General features: G+C 43.2%; 1 protein-coding gene across 7 annotated transcripts in view; it reads right to left on the bottom strand.

Moving 5' to 3' along the window:
* The window catches only part of CYRIB (CYFIP related Rac1 interactor B), a 261,661-nt gene that overhangs the window by 87,305 nt on the left and 152,181 nt on the right, over window positions 1–22,175 (bottom strand). For all 7 annotated transcript variants that reach the window (XM_089677502.1, XM_089677498.1, XM_089677501.1 and 4 more), the window contains exon 2: window positions 6,044–6,112. The gene's annotated coding sequence lies outside the window, so the exon portion shown is untranslated. The remainder of the gene's footprint in view (window positions 1–6,043; window positions 6,113–22,175) is intronic.

The following is a 22,175-nucleotide window of genomic DNA, read 5'->3' as shown; positions in this document are numbered from 1 at the left end:
CATGTATAATACATAAGGGGGGATATGATCTCCATGTATAATACATAAGGGGGGATATGATCTCCATGTATAATACATAAGGGGGGATATGATCTCCATGTATAATACATAAGGGGGGGATATGATCTCCATGTATAATACATAAGGGGGGGATATGATCTCCATGTATATTACATAAGGGGGGATATGATCTCCATGTATAATACATAAGGGGGGATATGATCTCCATGTATAATACATAAGGGGGGATATGATCTCCATGTATAATACATAAGGGGGGATATGATCTCCATGTATAATACATAAGGGGGGATATGATCTCCATGTATAATACATAAGGGGGGATATGATCTCCATGTATAATACATAAGGGGGGGATATGATCTCCATGTATAATACATAAGGGGGGGATATGATCACCATGTATAATACATAAGGGGGGATATGATCTCCATGTATAATACATAAGGGGGGATATGATCACCATGTATAGTACATAAGGGGGATATGATATCCATGTATAATACGTAAGGGGGGATATGATCTCCATGTATAATACATAAGGGGGGATATGATCTCCATGTATAATACATAAGGGGGGATATGATCACCATGTATAATACATAAGGGGAGGATATGATCTCCATGAATAATACATAAGGGGGGATATGATCTCCATGTATAATACATAAGGGGGGATATGATCACCATGTATAATGCATAAGGGGGGATATGATCTCCATGTATAATACATAAGGGGGGATATGATCTCCATGTATAATACATAAGGGGGGATATGATCTCCATGTATAATACATAAGGGGGGATATGATCTCCATGTATAATACATAAGGGGGGATATGATCTCCATGTATAATACATAAGGGGGGATATGATCTCCATGTATAATACATAAGGGGGGATATGATCACCATGTATAATACATAAGGGGGGATATGATCTCCATGTATAATACATAAGGGGGGATATGATCTCCATGTAGAATACATTATTTTTTATTATTATTATACAGTATTTATATAGCGCCAACGGTTTGCTCAGCGCTGTACATTGTAGTGGGGGACAGAACATGAGACAATACAGTAACAATACTATACACGAGGGGTTTGAGGGCCCTGCTCCTTGGAGCTTACAATCTAGGAGGGAGGGGAGAGTGGTACAGGAGGAAATAGCTGTGGGGGATGGCGTGGTGGGAAGAGCGGAGGAGATCAGCAATTAGGTGAGGGCGGGGTAGGCTTCTCTGAAGAGATGGGTTTTCAGGGTGCGCCTAAAGGTGAGGAGGGACGGTGACAGTCTGATGGATTGGGGTAGTGAGTTCCAGAGAATGGGGGAAGCCCTGGAGAAGTCCTGGAGATGGGCATGGGAGGAGGAGACCAGGGAACTGGAGAGTAGGAGGTCTTGTGAGGAGCAGAGAGTGCGTTTTGGGTGGTAGATGGATATCAGGCTTGGGGCAGTGTTATGAACAGCTTTGTACGTCAATGTTAATATTTTGAATTTTATGCGTTGAGCAATTGGAAGCCAATGGAGGGATTGGCAGAGGGGGGTGGCGGATACGGAGCGGTTGGTAAGGTGGATGAGTCTTGCTGCAGAATTCAGGATAGACTGAAGCGGGAATGGCCTGTGTTGGGGGTAGGCCGGCGAGGAGGGAATTACAGTAGTCAAGTCGTGATATAATGAGGGAGTGAATTAGTTGCTTTGTAGTTTCTGGAGTTAGGAACGGGCGTATTTTGGAGATGTTGCGGAGGTGGAGTCTGCATGAATTTGTCAGCGATTGGATCTGGGGCTGGAAAGACAGATTGGAGTCTAGAATGCCACCTAGTACTCTGGCTTGCGGGGTGGGGCTGATGGCGGCGTTGTTGGTCGTGATGGAGGGGGGGGGGGCGCGGGCTGGGGGGTAAAATAGGAGCTCGGTTTTGGCAAGGTTTAATTTGAGGAAGTGGAGTGACATCCAGTCTGATATGTCGTTCAGAAGGCTGGCTAGTGATTCTGGCGGAGACTGAAGGAGTGAGGCAAGGGGTAGAAATATAGATTTGAGTGTCATCGGCATAGAGATGGTAGTTGAAGCCATGGGAGTGTTGACCAAGGGAGGAGGTGTAGATGGAGAAGAGAAGGGGCCCGAGGACAGAGCCTTGGGGGACCCCAACAGAGAGGGGGAGTGAGGGGGAGGTGGCATTATAGGTAACACTGAAGGAGTGTTGAGATAGATAGGAAGAGAGCCAGGAGAGAGCGGAGTCTCTGAGGCCAAAAGAGTATAGTTTTTTGAGGAGGAGGGGGTGGTCGACTGTGTCAAAAGCCGCGGAGAGGTCGAGGAGTAGTAGCACTGAATAGTGGCCATTGGCGGTTAGCAGGTCGTTGGTGAGTTTGAGTAGGGCGGTTTCGGTGGAGTGTAGGTGACGGAAGCCAGATTGTAGGGGATCAAGGCGTTTTGATGAAAATGGCAGCAGGGAGATGGGTCTAAGGTTGCTTAGGTCGGTGGGATCCAGGGAGGGTTTTTTTTTTAAAACATAAGGGGGGATATGATCTCCATGTATAATACATTAGGGGGATATGATCTCCATGTATAATACATAATGGGGGATATGATCTCCATGTATAATACATAAGGGGGATGTGATCACCATGTATAATACATAAGGGGGGTATATGATCTCCATGTATAATACATAAGGGGGGTATATGATCACCATAATACATAAGGGGGGATATGATCTCCATGTATAATACATAAGGGGGGATATAATCACCATGTATAATACATAAGGGGGGATATGATCTCCATGTATAATACATAAGGGGGGGATATGATCTCCATGTATAATACATAAGGGGGGATATGATCTCCATGTATAATACATAAGGGGGGATACGATCACCATGTATAATACATAAGGGAGGATACGATCTCCATGTATAATACATAAGGGGGGATATGATCTCCATGCATAATACATAAGGGGAGGTATGATCTCCATGTATAATACATAAGGGGGGGGATATGATCTCCATGTATAATACATAAGAGGGGATATGATCTCCATGTATAATACATAAGGGGGGATATGATCTCCATGCATAATACATAAGGGGGGATATGATCTCCATGTATAATACATAAGGGGAGGTATGATCTCCATGTATAATACATAAGGGGGGATATGATCACCATGTATAATACATAAGGGGGGATATGATCTCCATGTATAATACATAAGGGGGGATATGATCACTCTGTATAATACATAAGGGGGGATATGATCACCATGTATAATACATAAGGGGGGATATGATCTCCATGTATAATACATAAGGGGGGGTTATGATCTCCATGTATAATACATAAGGGGGGGGATATGATCACCATGTATAATACATAAGGGGGGATATGATCACCATGTATTAGATATGATCACCATGTATAATACATAAGGAGGGATATGATCACCATGTATAATACATAAGGGGGGATATGATCACCATGTATAATACATAAGGGGGGGATGTGATCTCCATGTACAATACATAAGGGGGATGTGATCTCCATGTATAATACATAAGGGGGGGATATGATCTCCATGTATAATACATAAGGGGGATATGATCTCCATGTATAATACATAAGGGGGGATATGATCTCCATGTATAATACATAAGGGGGGATATGATATCCATGTATAATACATAAGGGGGGATATGATCTCCATGCATAATACATAAGGGGAGGTATGATCTCCATGTATAATACATAAGGGGGGATATGATCTCCATGTATAATACATAAGGGGGATATGATCTCCATGTATAATACATAAGGGGGGATATGATCTCCATGTATAATACATAAGGGGGGATATGATATCCATGTATAAATACATCAGTGGTTCATATAGTGAACTCGGTGTAGAGTTATTCACCCTGAGGTCATCACAGAGGACAAGGGGGCACTCTTTACATCTGGAGGAAGAAGAGATTTAATCTCCAAATACGGAAAGGTTTCTTCACAGTAAGAGCTGTGAAAATGTGGAATAGACTCCCTCAAGAGTTGGTTGGCCAGCTCAGTGGATTGCTTTAAAAAAGGCCTGGATTCTTTCTTAGATACACAGAATATAACTGGATACTAACATTTATAGGTAAAGTTGATCCAGGGAATATCCGATTGCCTCTCGGAGGATTAGGAAGGAATTTTTCCCCTGCAGGAGCAAATTGGATAATGCTTTGCTGGGTTTTTTTGCCTTCCTCTGGATTGTGGATATAGGATAACTTTTTTTTTTTTTGGCTGAACTGAATGGACTTTTGTCTTTTTTCAGCCAGACTAACTATGTAACTATGTTTACATTGCTGTCTGTGCCTGTCCTGAGAAGATTCACCCTCACTTCCTTACCTGCTCACCGAGTGTTAAAGAGTGTCACCAGAAAAGGAAATAAGTGGAAATCTAAAACAGCAATGAAAGTTAATAGGCAAAGGTAATATTTTTAAATGTTTGACTTGCTTGTACTAAGCTAAAATAAGCACCATGTGGAAGGAGTGATACTTCCTCAATATGGAAGAAGAAGTAGATGCCACAAGAGCCATGTACTTTCATATGCCTGTAAAATGTTAGTTGGTGGTTTGTGGACAGAGAGCCAGGAATCTAGTTCTGTTCTATTTCTGGACCAGTGACACAAGTAAATATTAATTCTTAAAGTGACCCTGTACATGGCCATTTAGGTAAAAACACAGATTCTTCGCTGCTCTTGGTTGGATAATCCGAATCGCGCTATGCTTCTTCCCACCATCTAGTACAAACCCAGCAAACTACAAAGAGGTGTTTCAACAAACGGGGCCACCAGAAGGGTAAGTATGGTGAATCCTTCTTTTAACTGGTATGTAGTTCTATATAGAAGACCCTGTGCTGCCAGGGTCAGTCTAGAACACAACGGGCTGATTTGAAAATAACGGAACGGATTTCTCCATCCACACAACCGAGGTGGATGAAGGAATCTCCCCTTGCTGTGTTATCGTATTCTGAGGGACTCCGCCACTGTCAGCATACACTGATGAGTACTACAGCTGATTGGCTGCAGTGCTGATCAAAAAAACATTTTCCAATAAGCCCGTTCATGAGAAATTGATCTTTAGATCCAAGGGGAACTGACATAGATGAAATTTGTCCGGTTCCTGCAAAACCTGTATTTAACGCAAAACACTTTGAACTTCCAAGTGGCAAATAAATGAGTGCATGCATACTTGCAAATATGTGTAGCCTTTTACAGTTTTCATATTATCCATATGCCATATTGCAGTGTTTATTCCATTTACTTTCTTACCGGTAGTGGGTAATGAAAGCAGCACTACCCTGGGGGGTGATTTCATATATACAATAATTACCACCTTCCTTTCCCAGACAATGACTTGGCAGTCTTCCAGCCAGTTAAACATGAATGTAAATACAGACGAGGGGAGAGAGATGAAAACAAACTCGACATGAATATCTTCACTGCTTCTGTTATGAACTTTGAGGATTTCTTCCACAGTGCCTGCAGCTGCAAAGGTCAGTGAGGGTTTATTCTAATACCCTGGTATCCAGCAGTTTTCTGGCACTATTCTGCATTACCAGTCACTTCTCTGGGTTGCTCTGCAGCTTGGCACCGGGCTCCAAGTCCTTTTCCAACTGGGACTGATGGATGATGTATCATTTATATGCTGGATTCCTGTGTTTTGCAATCAGTGCATTACTGTTTTTTACTAGCATTTTATCACTAATAAAGCTACATTTACATAATGGTAATTTATGGCAACCTATATATTTCTTTTAGTACAAGCTTCTTTTAGGAAACACTGAGATAGATATATCCTTTTTTCTTGCTTTAGACATAACAGAAATGAAACAGAAAAATGGGAATCAGACACAAGAGCTATAAGACTAAATCATTTTTCCTGGAAGAGGACGCGGGTCCTGGCTTGCAGTTTTCTTTGGATAAGAGTCACGCTAGAACATTTCTGCATTAAGCAACTGAAGTCCTGGGACAGCTGAACAAATATTTACCAGCAGATGAGAGGCTCTTCAAGTGGTTTGCGGAATCCCCTTTACTCCAGATGAGGAGGTGCGGCGGATCTAGAAAAAAAAAAAACAGACTGTCAGTCAAGCATAAAGAGGACACAAGATCAGGTATATAGGCCTGTCTTCAGGCATAGCATTAAAGGGCCTGTTACACTTCACACTGTATACAATGCAGTCCATGCAGCGTGAACAACAATAAAAAATTGCCACCAGTCGATCCTGAATACGGCTGCCAGACTCATTCACCTTTCCAACAGCTCCATCTCCGCCACCCCCCTCTGCCAATCCCTCCACTGGCTTCCGATTGCACAACAGATCAAATTCAAAATCCTAACACTGACATACAAAGCCGTCCACCATACTGCCCCGAACTACATCCCTGACCTAATATCCAAGTACCGCCCAACACGCACACTCCGCTCCTCACAAGACCTCCTTCTCTCTAGTTCCCTGGTCTCCTCCTCCCATGCCCGCCTCCAGGACTTCTCCAGGGTGTCACCCATCCTCTGGAACTCCTTGCCCCAACCCATCAGATTATCACCTACTCTCCTCTCTTTTAGGCGCAACCTGAAAACCCATCTCTTCAGGGAAGCCTACCCCACCCCCTGCTAACTTGCCGACCTCCTCCACTCTTCCTACCACCCCATCCCCCACAGCTATCTCCTCCTGTACCACTATCCCCTCCCTCCTAGATTGTAAGCTCCGAAGAGCAGGGCCCTCAATCCCCTCATGTTTTGCATTGTATTGGTATTGTTCTGTCACATGTTCTGTCCCCCTTTGTAATGTACAGCGCTGAGCGAACTATTGGCGCTTTATAAATACTGTATAATAATAATAATAATAATAAACTCACAACCATTCTCACTGCTTTGTTCCATGCCATATATGAGGTACACGAGCACACAAGTGCTGTCCAGAAAGCAAGTTTTCAGATGTACAGTGGGAAGCCACATACAAGGGTCGTTCAAACTTCATTAGAGCATTTCAAGTGTGCTTTTAATTTTTTTTTGGGGGGGGGGGGCTATACAAACACAGCAAGTTTTTATAGTAAATCCAATAGCGGTACAGAACTTGGTGAACATATAGTTCAATTTTTCTAACTGCCTGGTTGCATAGCTGACACCCAGGAGCCCATGCTATTACAATGCTCCATTATCACCCAAACGGTCACTGCCCCATATATAATTATAGAAAAAAAAAAAAAAAAAACTACACGACTGGACAGAGAGATGGGATGAACTGTTGAGGTTTTTTTTTTAAGGGTCACCTATCGATATTTTTCAGGTGCCATTATTTTCCGCCATTTTCCGGGCACACACTATTTTGAGGCTTGACACATATGTTATTTATTTACTCCACCAGCCTTACCCTTTATAATTACCAGAAAATGTGGAGATTTTATTACATTTATGTGCACTAAAATAAATTAGTACAATTTTTACAAAAAATGTAGATTTGATAAACACTTGTGCAAATATGATACCATCATATTAATCTATATCTGCCTGCAGATTTTAGTATTCTCTGACAGTGAAAGAGTTAAAGTGCTAATTAAACATTTTATTTTAATTTGTTACTCTGCATCCACAGCAGTCCTTCCTTAACAAAGTCATAGTGAATAGCATATGTACGCGTTCTCACAAGAAGCTGGCAGTTGAACCCTTTTCCATATCCAGAAAGGTGACTGCCCCGAGGATACAAAAAAAATCAAGAGATTTCAGTAATGAGGTATAACCAGTTTATGAGCCTGAGCTCCCGCCACTCCCCCTGCTTGTGGTGGTGGAATGCGCACTTCGTAAATACATCGACTCCCCGATGCAAGATGTTACTTGCTAGGCCTTACTGACACTTGAACTTTTATATTTGAAGTGTTCCTACAGCCAATACAAGTGTTTCTCAACCTTTTCAGTCAAGGCACCCTTTACAATTATAGACAGTCCCGAGGCGCCCTTTAAAAAATTATGGACAGTGTTGAGGCACCCCATTCTAAAATAAGGAGCCTCAAGACTGTACATCATTTTAAAAGGACACCACAAATGTGAAAAATGATTCTAATAGTTTTATATAACGCAGCAACATCCACACATGTAGGACACCCAACATTAGAGGTGATTTATTCTTCCAAAGCAAAAAAAACTTTTGCACACTGGTACTGACTAGTATTCCAATGTTTCTCATCTCCCTCAGTTTTTCTCCCTCATTGAGCTAATGTGACCCCAGCACTGATGGAGAGGGGCGGGGGAGGGTCAAACTAGGATGCTGTACAGGCAGCTGACATCCTCCTTATCAACTGATGTCATTGGTTGTCAGCTAGAAGGTTGTAATGGCGCACAATGAAAACCTGTGGCTTTGTGTAACTAAAAGGCAGGCTTGTTCTACCCGCTGGCTTGTATACAAGTTTTGGACAATTTTTAGACTTTTGCCAAGTCACCCCTGAAGAAATATCAAGGCACCCTGGTTGAGAAAGGCTGGCCTATACAATAAGGAACAAGACTCTCTTAACCACTTCCCGTCAGGCCCATGTATATAAAATAGCCGTACGGGAGCAGTGCAGGGCCGGGTGGCCGTTTATAAACGTCCTCCCCGCTCCTTACTTATGCCCGCTCCCTGGGAGCACGCAGCACCGCAATCCACCAATCGTTGTACGGGACCTCTGTGCGAGGTCCCTATCACGTGATCACTGATTAGCCAATCATTGATCACATGAAGAGTAGTAAGCAAGATGTCACTTCCTGACATCATTGCTTACTACGTGTGAAATCTGTGAATGATCACAGAGGTCACATGGTACAAGGCTATTCACAACAGCCTTGTACCATGTGAGAAGCTGTGACCAATCACAGCTCACCCAGTATTTCTCAATGGCTGCAAGAATGCAGCCAGAGAAGAGAAATGATTGCTTTTCTACCCTTAAAGGCTGTAAAAGCAATCAGTGTAAAAAAAATAAATAAATCTTCATCACCCCCCACAAGATGTACAGTGTCACCATGGCAACACTGTACTGCTAGGGTGACAGTATGTAAAAAAATATATATATACATATAAAAAAAAAAAAATGTAAAAAAAAACAAAAAATGGAGAAAAATTATACTTTTTGGTTATAAACTAATTTGGGTTATTTTTTTTTTTACTAAAAAATCCCTGTGGTGAATACCACCAAAATAAAGTTTTATCTGTCTGGAAAAAATTCATATGAGTACAGTGTTGCATGACCGCGCAATAGTCATTCAAAGTATTTTAGCTGAAATTTGGCCTGGACAGGAAGGGGGTGAAAGTGTCCAGACTTGAAGTGGTTAAAGTGTAGTTACTGGCCAGTGAGTCTCTTAGAGAGCAGTACAGTTAAAGGAGAGGGGCTCTGCGAGGGCAATATACTGTAGTTACTGCAGAGAGAATCTTAAAGGACAGTATAGTGACTGGAGAGTAATTGATCCCAGAGGACAGTACTGGACAGGGACTCTCTCAAAGGGCAGTATAGTTATTGCAGAGTGAATCAATCAGAAGGCAATGTAGTTACTGGGCAGAGAATGGTAGTATAGTTATTCGATGGAGACTCTTAAGGCTGCTTGCACACTAGTTGTCCAGCCCATGTGCATCAAATCCTGGTGTTTTAGTGCGCCCAGGAGGCACAAGTTTAGCATCCAGCCCAGTTACCTGACAATCTATGGCAGGCTGAAACACACTGCAGCTGGACTGAGCTGACCGTTGTACAGGGTGGCCCTTGTGTTCAGGACTATATGCCAGTGTTTCTCAACCTTTGTTCAGTTGAGGCGCCCCTTACATTTACGCACAATCTTGAGGCCCCCCATTCTAAAATGTAAGAAACAGCTTTACATAATGCAGCAACATCCACACACCTAGGTCACCCAATCGTAGAGGAGATTTATTCTTCCAAAGCAAATACATCTTTGTACACTGGTACTGACTAGTATTCCAATGTTTCTTTTCTCCCTCAGTGTTGATGGAAAAGGGCAAGGGAGGGGCAAACAAGGATGCTGTGCAGGTGCCTGAGGTGTTCCTTATCAACTGATGTCATTGGTTGTTAGGATGCCAGCAGCTAAAAGGCTGTAATGGTGCACAATGAAAAGCTTTGACAACCAAAAATGACAACGAAAAGGCAAACTTGATCCACTCACTGGCTTCTATTAAATTTTTTGGGCAATGTTTAGGCATTTTGCCAAGACACCGCTGAAGAAACCTTGAAGCACCCTGTTGGAAAAGGCTGCTCTATGCATCCAGGGACATATGGCAGGAATACAGAATACTCGTGATCCTGGCATACATCCCTGAATACAAGTACCACTCAGCACAGTGTTCAGCTCCATACTTCTGTCTGCTATAGACTCTACCAGGCAGCGGGGAGGATGGACAATGAACTTGTGCCTCTAAAAAATTGTTGCAATTACAATGTTTAGGCATTCTCACATTTATTTCTTTTGTTTGTATTGGTATGACACAAAAAGTGGAGAAACAAAAAGCCAAATCTGACACATTCCACGCAGAAACTCAGAAATGTACTGGACAAAATTATTGGCACCCTCTATTTAATATTTGGTAGCACACCTCCTGGAAAAAATAACTGAAATCCATGGCTTCCTGTAACCATCAGTGAGTTTCTTCCACCTCTCTACTGGAATTTTGGAGCACTCTTCTTTTGCCAAGTGCTCCAGATTATTATTATTATTATACAGTATTTATAAAGCGCCAATAGTTCGCTCAGCGCTGTACATTACAAAGGGGGACAGAACATGTGACAGAACAATACCAATACAATGCAAAACATGAGGGGATCGAGGGCCCTGCTCTTTCGAGCTTGAATTGAAAGGTTTCCTTTTCCCAACTGCTGTTTTGAGATCTCTAAATAGGTGTTCTATTGAATTCTGGACTCATTGCTGGCCAGTTCATTGCTGGTGGTGGGAGATGAGAACATAGGAGCATGTTACTTGTTACATACGAAGTATGGGTGTAAGATTGACATGCTCCTAAAGGTGAAGCTATTCTTCAATCACTTGTACACCACCCACCCGCAATGTACTGCAGACAGGCGGCCCATGCTGAAAAAGCAAGCAAGATTCTGTCAGCAAGTCCTAGCCAATGACCTGCCGATCAGCTGTGTGAAAATCAACACAGGGCTCTGTACAGAGGGAACAATGTCACAATTTCTCAGCCCTGCGAAGCAGGAATAAGAAACAAAGATCTATTAGTAAAAGAAGCATATAATACACACATTAAACATTGTGAAGCACACATTTGGCCCCCTGATCACTGTAGATCAGTGGTTCTCAACCTGTGGGTCGCGACCCCTTTGGGGGTCGAACAAGCCTTTCACAGGGGTCTCCTAAGACCATCGGAAAACACATATTTCCGATGTGTAATGAGCAGCTACTGTGTAGAAAGCAGCTCCTGTGTTGAAAGCAGCTACTCTGTTAAAAGCAGCTACTGTGTTGAAAGCAGCTACTGTGTTGAAAGCAGCTACTGTGTTGAAAGCAGCTACTGTGTTGAAAGCAGCTACTGTGTTGAAAGCAGCTACTGTGTTGAAAGCAGCTACTGTGTTGAAAGCAGCTACTGTGTTGAAAGCAGCTACTGTGTTGAAAGCAGCTACTGTGTTGAAAGCAGCTACTGTGTTGAAAGCAGCTACTGTGTTGAAAGCAGCAGTATTGGAGGTAAAACGACACTCATGAATTATAATTACTGGGTAAATAATTTTATGGTTGGGGGTCACCACAACATGAGGAACTGTATTAAAGGGTCACGGCATTAGGAAGGTTGAGAACCACTGCTGTAGAGGTTAACCTCTTCCCAGCCAGTGTCAGACAGTGACAGTCTATATCAGTGATGGCGAACCTATGGCACGCGCCCTGAGTGCCCTGATGATCGGTGCCCACCTGTGCCACACACAAGTTCCGCCCACTTGTGCCCAGCAGTGCGCCCACCTGTGCCCAGCAATGCGCCCACCTGTGCCCAGCAATGCGCCCACCTATGCCCAGCAATGCACCCACCTGTGCCCAACAGTGCACCCACCTGTGCCCAACAGTGCACCCACCTGTGCCCAACAGTGCACCCACCTGTGCCCAGCAATGCACCAACCTGTGCCCAACAGTGCGCCCACCTGTGCCCAGCAATGCACCCACCAGTACCCACCTGTGCCACCCACCAGTGCCCAGCAATGCACCCACCAGTACCCACCTGTGCCACCCATCAGTGCAGCCCAGCAGTGCTGCCAGTCAGTGCCAGTCAGTGCCCAGCGGTTGTGCCAGTCAGTGCCCAGCAGTGATGTCAGTCAGTGCCACCTATCAGTGCTGTCTATCAGTACCCATTATCAGTGTCGCCTATCAGTGCCACCTATCTGTGACACCTCATTAGTGCTGCCCATCAGTGCCACCCATGAATGATGCCCAGCAGTGCCGCCGGTCAGTGCCGTCTGTCAGTGCCTCCAGTTGGTGCTGTCAGTGCCGCTTATCAGTGCCCATCATTTCCTGCATATCAGTGCATCATCAGAGCCTCCTCATCAATGCTCACCAGTGCCGCCCCATCAGTGCTACCTATCTGTGCCGCCTCACCAACGCACATCAAAGAAGAAATATTACCTGTTTGCAAAATTTTAGAATAGAAGCAAAGGAAACCTTTTATGTTTTTAATTTTTTGCTCTTTTTTCATTTATAGTGCAAAAAATAAAACACCCAGTGGTGATTAAATACCACCAAAAAAATCTCTATTTGTGTGAAAAAATGATAAAAATTGCATATGGTTACAGTGTTGCATGACCGCACAATTGTCTTTGTTACGTGCAACAGCACTGAAAGCTGAAAATTGTCCTGGGCAGGAAGGGGGTAGAAGTGCCCGGTAGGCAAGTGATTAATTCCAGTGTTGGCACTTTGAAATAAAAAAGTTGGTTTTGTGTTGCAGTTTGGGCACTCGGGCTCAAAAAGGTTCGCCATCACTGGTCTATATAATTATCAGTGATCACTGTAATAGTGTCACTGGTGATGTCAGTGGCAGTTAGTTCCCCACCAGCGTTAATTAGTGTCAGAATGTCTGCCGCACTATCGCACTCCTGTTATAAGTCACTAATCACCACCACTAGTACAAAAGGGGAGATAAAAAAAAACAAAACAGTATATATACCATAGTTTGTAGACGCTATAACTTTCACGTAAACCAATATACAATTGGGATTTTTTTTTTTTCTTAGACAAAGCAGAATACATTTTGGCTGAAACGTATAAAAAGTTAATTTTTTGAATGTTTTTATTAGATATGTTTTATAGCAGAAACTAAAACTTATTTTTTTTTTTTCAAACTTGGTCTTTTTGGTCTTTTTTGTTTATATCACAAATAAATAAAAAAAATAAGAGTGGTGACCAAATACCACATGCCTGTTGAAGGAGTCCTGGGAGACTCCGAAACGTTGCCTTGCTGAAACTATGTGATTGTTCATTAAAACTTTCGATCCATATTGGTGATCCTCGGTATGCTGGTGACATTCTCCTTCGCAAATAGTACAAAAAAGAAAGATCTATTTCTGCGAAAAAAAATTACATAAATTTAATTTGGGTACAGTGTCGCATGACCGCGCAATTACCAGGTAAAGTAGCGCAGTGCTAAATAGCAAAAAATGGCCTAATCAGGAATGGAGTAAAATCTTCCAAAGCTTAAGTGGAGTAAAATCTTCCAAAGCTTAAGTGGTTAAAGTGAAAAAGGAGCTATGAGACCGAAAAGGTCATGAATGTGGCACACACTTTACCTAAGTTTAGGAAACACTACACTTATGTAGGCCATACATGGGTCGAACACTGAACGATTTTTCGTCCGAAAATGTAATTCGCTCAGTATTCCGATAGTGCCATCAATGATTTCGAAAATTGGCCGACCGAGTCATAACGTTCACCCCATATAACAGATGAAACTTCTGTTCCTTCCAGGTCACGGCTCATACGCATATTCTTTTCGGAAAAACAATTGTACAATTTGGCCATCATTGAGTCGAAAATCAGTTGTTTTTCACGAATTTTCCAACATGCCCGATCACCGCAAATTGGAGGAACCACGAAAATCGGCCGGTGCCATTGACCCAATAACAAAGCGAAAATCTGCCGCTTCTTCTTAGGCCGAAAAATCCGTCGAATTTCGACCCATGTATGGCCAGCATTAGTTCCGGTTACACCGATGCAAGTCACACCCTATTGTCCACAATGGAAGCGGTCGTATCAGTGCCATTCTGACCAATTTGGAAAGTACTTCATGCACTACTTTTTCCAAGTTGAGGTGTAACTTGCATAGACATCAGTGAATGAAATTGCGCAGATATCTTCCAAGTTGCACTTGAAGTCAGATTGACATCAGACTTTGAAATCGTGCAAATTCAAGTGAAATCACCAGGGGCGGACTGACCATTTGGGCACTCGGGCACTGCCTGAGGGCCTGGGGTCAGTAGGGGGCCCCATGAGATGCCGCTGGTACCTTTCATAGGCTTTTTTGGGTGTGGTTTGAGTGTGGGCGAGGACACAGGGGCCCCATGATCCCCTATTGCCCGGGGGCCCCATGAGTTGTCAGTCCACCTCTGGAAGTCACGCGATTTTATAGTCGGATTCGGTGTGACTGAAGATTTATCTGAATAAAGAATATAGTGGTTGAGCTAAAAAATGAGAAGCCTCGGACAGTAATTACCTGAAAAGGATTCACTTGAATGCCAATATTTTTAGGCAAAAGACACCCTTTCCATACCTCCACACTACTACCTCATTTCACACAGGAAAAATATACCATCAATATTTCCTGGGTAAAAAGTCCTTTCCCACTTTTGCTGCAATTCTTTAGGTGATGCATACTGTATTGCATTGTTCTATCATTACACTTCACAGGGGTCAGCAGCGCACGTCGCTAATAAAAACCAAAAAACATGAATGAACTACTGCTCTTCAGCTCCCCCATGTGACCTATACCAGGCGATGATGTCTGCCTGCAAAAGGTTAGAGAGCGTGGAGTGGAATCTTTAACTTTCAATCACACGTAGCCCATCTAAAAGAATTACAAGAGGAAGCACTTGTACCGCACATGTAATGAACAAGTATTGTTATCCTAAATACATACACAACAGGATTTCACAGCTGAATGAAAGGAAAGTAAAAATCCTCCCTTGAGGTGGGGCTTGCCCCTGCACTGCAAGGGTTAAACACATCTTTACGTCTATTGGAACAGGTACACAGAGTTATGTACTTAATCCTCCACTCATTTAGGCTTGGTCCACATTGCTAAACCAGATCCTGCAACCTTCTCTTCTTTATGCCCTGGCAAACACAGGTCCTCTGACATCATCAAGACCAATGCCAGGTACATAACCCTGCACTGGACATGAGGACAACAAGAAACAGTCCACTGCTGTAGCATAAGGGAGCACCTGAAGTCCAGGGAGCAGAGGACTGAGCGTGTAAAACTGCATTTCCTGTACCCTAGACTTAAAGCGGAGTTCCACCTGAAAAAAAAAATAAATAAAATTCAGCAGCTACAAAAACTGTAGCTGCTGACTTTTAAATACAACCACTTACCTGTCCCTCCGTCCAGCGGTGTCCTCATCATGGCTGGTTTCACCGGCCATCTTCTCTCTCTGGCATCTTCAGTGTGGGCACCCGGCTGTGACAGTTTGCAGCTTCACAGCCGGGTGACCACTGCACATGTGCGAGAAGCGCTGCGCTTTGTGAATGGCCCCGTAGTCTTCTGGGACCTGTCACATGTCCCAGAAGACTATGGGGGGGAAGACAACTTACGCTTCCAATCAATCGCCTAGGTGATCGCAGTGGAAGTGGGAGCGGGTAAATGTCAATTTTGGGTACCCGCTCCCCAAAGGTGACAATTCTTAATGGGGAGCAGTGGACAAAGGCTTAAAGCAGAACTTCCCCTTTTGGGTGAAGATCCACTTTAAATGAGAATTTAAGTGACTTGTTATGGGGGAATTCAGCAAGGGGCAGGGCCAGGAACAGGCAGGGACCCCAGAAGATGGCAGTTCTGTGCAAAATTATTACAAAGAGCAGGTAAGTATGACGTCTATTATTTAAGAGAAAAAGACTTTATAATTACTTTACAAGACCTCAGTTATTTTAAATACAAAATAAATATATTTGGTGTTTACAGAGTACATTTAATAATACACAGCTACGTGCTCTATCTACAAAAGAACAAATGTGGAAGGAGGACAAAAGGATTCAAGGAAGCACTGCTGAAAGCTAAGCAAAAAGTTAGTAAGATGTATTCTCGATATCTAGGAGGAAGTATGACATCTGAATTTAAACTTTCCCAGAACGACACATTAACTGCTTCTAAGAAAATCATTAAAGCAGAACTCCGGGCAAAAACCTCTTTACATGTCCTTTTTGCTGATTTCTTACCTTCACTGAATATGTCATCCATCTTCTGGTTCACTCAGTAGTTGCTCTGAAATATCCTAATCATTTTCAAATCAAACCATTATTCTCTTTGGTTTTCTGTTCGTAAAACCAGAGGCTACTATGCCTCCTATTCTCTCAGCCACTGGTCTTGGCACATCCCTTCTGTAGTTCTTTCTCCAGGAAGAAGTGATGTCATTCAACCCTACTTGCAGTGGTGCTCGGGCCAAGACTCTTACACCTCGGTCACATCAAACTCGACATTGAAATTGTGCGACTTACAGTGAAGTTGCACAATTTTCATATCCAGGTGACTTGGTGATTTCAGGTGCGATTTGCAAGACATCTGACACAGATGTCTATGCAAATCGCACCAAAAGTAATGCATGTACTACTTTAGAAACCGGAGCGGCTCCGACCAAGTCGGAACCGCTCCGATATGACGATAGAACAATAGGGTGCGACTTGGCATGTGATTTGCAAAGCGCATGCCAATTTGCATCCAGTGTGGCCAGGGGCTTATACACATTCAACGTGAACAGGCCTAATGTACCCACCCACATTCACTACAGTTCTCAAAGGTTGATGGGAACTGTAGTTTCTTTTTAATGCAGAGAGAGAGGAGAGGATATGATGCAATCCCGGCTGTTACACCTCCTTCTTGGCAGAGCAGATGCGGTTATCCTTTGAATTACAGAGATGACTTCCTGAAAATTCAGTTACACTTTTCTCCTCAATGGTAAGGAATTGTACAACTGTATTAACGGTTTAGTGTTTTGTGTAGGGTGGTGTAGTAATGGGGGTTTGTTTTTTTTTTGCCTATCCCAGAGTTCTTCTTTAACCCCTTTACGCCGGCTGCACACAAATGTGCGGCCTCCCGGCATCTGGGCCTAGACGCCAAGCGGCCGCACATTTGCGTTCAGGTAAGAAAAAACATATGTGCTGAGAGCGCGCCCTGCACGCTCCCAGCACACATGTCCGGTACTCACGGAACGGTCCCAGTCTGCTCTTTCGATCGAGACCTTTCCCGATCATGTGACCGCAGTGATGACGCGTCACGGCGGTCACATGATCCCTAAATCCCGCCTCCCAGCTTCTGAAACTCTTAAAGGGCTGGGAGGCGCCGGCGGGAAGGGGTTAACAAAGGCTTATTATTCCTAAACCAAAGAAACGCTGCAAACAGAACACCAAAATAATCTTTCTTGATTAAAACCAAGCACCAGGCAAACAACTAAATGCACAATTGACTGCTGACTGGACCAAAAAAGAAAAAGCAGCAGCACTCTTATGACTCATCACTTTGCACCCTCTGCTCTCACCTTTAGTCAGCATGTTCACCATCTACACATGCGCATTACTGGCAGCTCACCTCTCCATCCTGAGTGATGTTATACAGGAGGCTGATATCAAGAAAACAGCTGAACAACAACAACCATTTGTATTTTTGGATATCTGTCTGGAATTTACCTTTATATTGGGGGGTCAGAAACTAGTAGACCGTGGGCCCAGGTTTGTTGACCCGCCATCTCAAAGCATCAAACAAAGTGCAGTGCAGAGGGACTACTTGTAAAGTCTAAGCTGTAGTAGGGAGCAAGAGCCACATAAGCCGATGCCTCTTCTGCAGTCCTGGCTCTTGTCCCATTTGTAGTGATACCAACTGCACTCCATCTATTATCCCGGCTAGCGGTCTCCAAAGTGGTGCCAGCAACAGGAAAGAAGAGATCTTCAGGTCAGTGTGAGGCAATACACTGGGCATATTAGTATACGGCTGCTTTCACACTGATGTGCTGCGGTCTACCCACAACACGGCTGCAATGCAGTGTACCTGCAGCTTTCCTGCGGGTATCCTGTGCTTAGCCATAGACGTGTATTATATTGTGCAGGTTTGGTGTACTTTCTGAAAGCTCATCAAAACTCCTTCAGCTAACCAATCAAAGTCACAGATGCACTGCGCTGCACTCGTGGTGTGTTTAAACCTCAGCACATCAGTATGAAAGCAGCCTTATAGGGGGCTCAGAACAGTAAGGGTTCATTTGCATTTGCAGTTTAGGGGGTAGGATGTGTTTTTACCACCCCTCCCTTTTGCTGCAGTGGCCAGGGGTATGCACATTTCACAGCTGCAGCAGGAGACATATGTCCCAACATAGCTGATGGGTGTAGCACCTGCCAAGCAAGTGTCCTGCAACCTTGTGCAGTAAAGCAAACAAGGGGTTAAAGCAGGCAGCACTGTGTTTTTTTCTCACCACCTGCTTTAACCCCTTGGACCTCGCAGAAGCATGCAGTTGTGTGGCCCCAGTTACTTGAATTCCTGCTGCGGCAGGTGTACACCTTTGGCTGCTGCCTCGGCAACTAAAGGAGTTAGGGATTGGGGGTGGTAAAACTGTGACTCAACCACAGGTTTCCCCTCCCCCCCCCAACTTTACGTGAATGGGCCCCAAGGGTGCCACTGCCAAATGTAACTAAGGGCTCATTCACAAGTGCAGCAGGCACTGCTGCTCCTCTGAAAAGAGATCCAAGTGTGTTTGACAGGTGGTGAGGTGATACGTTACCCCTCCTCAACACCTGATTGCCGTGCAATGCACGCGATTGGGACATCAGTAGTACATCAGTGGTGAAAAGGCGACACTGTGCCTGGTGATATTTGACTTCTCCCATGTAGATCTCCACCTCTTTAAGGTTGCCCACCCCTGGCTTTAGATTATACTCACAGCACCCGCACTGCGTTTGGTGCACACTTAACACACCTGAGTGGATTTGCATCAACACGCATTTTGTCATGCATTGTCCTTTTATTCCTGCAGAAGAACCAAAATACCTATTTTTCATAACACGTGCTGTCAGGCTTATTCCCCTGCATCTAAATGCAGCGCAATCCATTTTTACCCAGAGTACAGCAATGCAACATACTGGTGTGAACTAGGCCTTCCAAAACAATGGATTTCAGCTTGTTAAAGCTTTAGGCCCCTTTCACACGGGTGTTCCGTATGTCTGTTTTTCATCTATCCGTTTATGGATGAAAACCGGACCCCCATGTATTTCTATGGACTTGCGGATGTAAATAGAAGAAAATCTTTTTACATCCATTAATGTCCGCATCCATTAACATCTGTTTTTTTGAATAGAAGAAAACCCTATTTTTCTTCCGCAAAAAAAAAAAAACGGAACGGACGAAAAACGGATGTCAACGGATGTAAACAGACCAAAAATGGATGGTGTCGGATTGAAACGGATGAAAAACACGGATGAAAAAAAAACGGATGAAAAAAACGGATGAAAAAAAAACAGCTGAAAAAAAAACAGATGAAAAAAAAACAGATGAAAAAAAAACAGATGAAAAAAAAACAGATGAAAAAAAAACAGCTGAAAAAAAAACAGCTGAAAAAAAAACAGATGAAAAAAAAACAGATGAAAACTCATCTTTCTTTGAAAAAACGTGACTGAACAGAAGGAAATAAAAAACGGAACGCCCGTGTGAAAGGACCCTTAGGCTGACAAAATATTGCCACCCAGTACATTTTTCTGGGAAGAAGAAACCTCACCAGTCTTTACGGTCACCAAAACTATATTAAGAAAAAAAGAGGAAGGCGCCTCTAAGTGCAGTATTGACAGTTTATTTAGTAAACAATTGATAAATTGCACTTACAAGATAAACGGTTAAAAAGACTCATCGTGTGGTAATTAGATCCAGGTGGGACATCCATTCATCCAGCAGCAAACTCTGTCTATAGGATCAGGAAGTAGAGTCCAGGATGTGGCTGTGCATCAAAAATGAAGCTTGGAGAGCACAGTCAGATGTAGCAGGTGAAGGGGGCGGTAATGCATTCCAGAGCATGCTCAATAGGCTCCTTCTTCAGAGGAGCTGTGCTTCATTTTTGATGCACAGGCACATCCTGGACTCTACTTCCTGATCCTATAGACATAGTTTGCTGCTGGACGGCTGGATGTCCCACCTGGATCTAATTACCACACGATGAGTCTTTTTAACCGTTTATCTTGTAAGTGCAATTTATCAATTGTTTACTAAATAAATTGTCAATACTGCACTTAGAGGCGCCTTCCTCTCTTTTTCTTGTTACTGCATTAGAGCCTTGCTTCCACTCTAAGAAGAGCTGCCTCAGTGTTGCTGCTCCCATCCATCCATCCATCCGATATCCATCTGGCACCTTTATCTTACAGCTACAGAGGTTGGGCTCCAACAAGCGCGCCCTATATAATATACATTCACCAAAACTATATTAACCTGTCTGAGAGCAAATTTGTGGTAATTCTACACTGCTTGTAGCGTAAGAACAATTGCTCAAAAGGGGAATATTCTACTAAGCCATAACACTCCGGGTGATTTTACCACCTTGTCTGATTTGTAAAATGCTTCAATTGAAATCAATATTTTTTACTTTATCGTATTTGATCTCCCAGGTCAGGTTTATTTACTGCATGTGCTTATTCTTTCTAGTTGCTTTACTGATTATTTGCTGTATACAAAAGTTGATTCACAAAAAAAGTGTTTTTGTTCGATAAAACCATCACTAGATTCTGGAAGATGACGATAATCAGGTTTTATGAGGCATTTTAGGATTGGAGCTGAAAATGAAGCATTTTTAATGTAGAGATAAAATAACATTTCATGGGAAACTGAGGATTGCTAGGAAATAATGACCAATTCATGACTGCACACCTGAGACACCAAAACACGTGAGATTTTCAGGTACAAATTGTAAAAATGTTGATCACAACCATCTCACTTTTAGACCCCATGCACACAGGGCATTATCTAACATCTTCTTAACGCCTTTCCTCGTCACCCACGGTTTTTTTTCTGAAAAACCGCACATTTAGGCGCGTCAAGAGCTTGGGCATTAATTTCATTGGCTAGAATTCTGGCCACAGCAATGAACTGATGCTCAAGAGCTTGATGCACCTAGTGTTTTAAACCTCAGACATGAGATATGAACAAAGCATATTATTCTATAGAGTGTACTTGTCTCAATTAGGAGCACTAAGTGTCATTTTTCTGCTGCCTTGTTCCTCTGCTATCGCATGAATCACTTTTGACAAGTTTTCCCAACACCAGAAGAAAAAATGGTGACGGGGAGGGGGCTCCAGTACACAGCATGTGATTGATGGCCTCAGCTCAGTTTTTGTGTTCTGTGTTGAGGGAGGTGTGTCTCTTCCCTTCAATCAGCTCTCAGAGCTCTCCGCACTGAGCTTTGCATTGTGTAATTTCATCTCTCCGCCCCTTTCTTTCTGAACTTTCAGATAAGCTTTTATAAATTCAGCTCTTTCAGTGGCTGTAGAGAAGAGAAGACTGCAAATAAACAGGTACATCCTATGTAGGAGGATTTGTTTTATCTCTGTATATCACCTGAGGCCGGTCATTTCATTTCAGAGGGATTCATGTACACTGCAGCTGATAAACTGACGTTTAGGAGCTTTTCTGCGGTTTTTTTTTTTCAGCAGCCCCTGAACTCTCCCTAATGTTCTCCTATGTGTCCATGCACACTATGTCATTTACAGGCAGTTGAGTTTACAGTTTTTTTTTTTTTAACGAACCAAACTTGCGTTTATAAGCGTTTGCGTTTATAAGCTTTTTTTTTTCATTGTTCCATATCCAGATGCTGTCCAGAGCCTTTTTCATCATCAGAAATGCATGCAAAGTGTTTTCCATGTATTCAAATGGACCCGGTACACCAGCACAGTCAGTTCCAGGTTTTGCATGAAGGAAACAATGGTAGAACGTGCCG

Source organism: Staurois parvus, unplaced genomic scaffold (assembly GCF_062004578.1).
Source record: "Staurois parvus isolate SC_StPar_1 unplaced genomic scaffold, SC_StPar_1.0 ptg000187l, whole genome shotgun sequence".
NCBI lineage: Eukaryota > Metazoa > Chordata > Amphibia > Anura > Ranidae > Staurois > Staurois parvus.
This window is presented reverse-complemented; position numbering and strand designations above follow the sequence as displayed.